Genomic DNA, 214 nt, shown 5'->3' with positions numbered 1-214 from the left:
GCCGCAAAACAAGCTACAACTGAGAATATCAACTGCTGGCCCATGGGCCTTTTTTGGGGTCTTTCCTGGAACCTTTACGGTCAGTGGAGGTCACATTATAAAACAAAATATTATTATTATTATTATTATTATTATTGTTGTTGTTGTTGTTGTTGTTGTTGTTGTTGTTGTTGTTGTTGTTGTTATTATTATTATTATTATTATTATTATACAC

The sequence above is a fragment of the Austrofundulus limnaeus genome, unplaced genomic scaffold (genome assembly GCF_001266775.1).
Source record: "Austrofundulus limnaeus strain Quisiro unplaced genomic scaffold, Austrofundulus_limnaeus-1.0 Scaffold1577, whole genome shotgun sequence".
Classification (NCBI taxonomy): domain Eukaryota; kingdom Metazoa; phylum Chordata; class Actinopteri; order Cyprinodontiformes; family Rivulidae; genus Austrofundulus; species Austrofundulus limnaeus.
Note: the sequence above shows the minus strand (reverse complement) of the source record.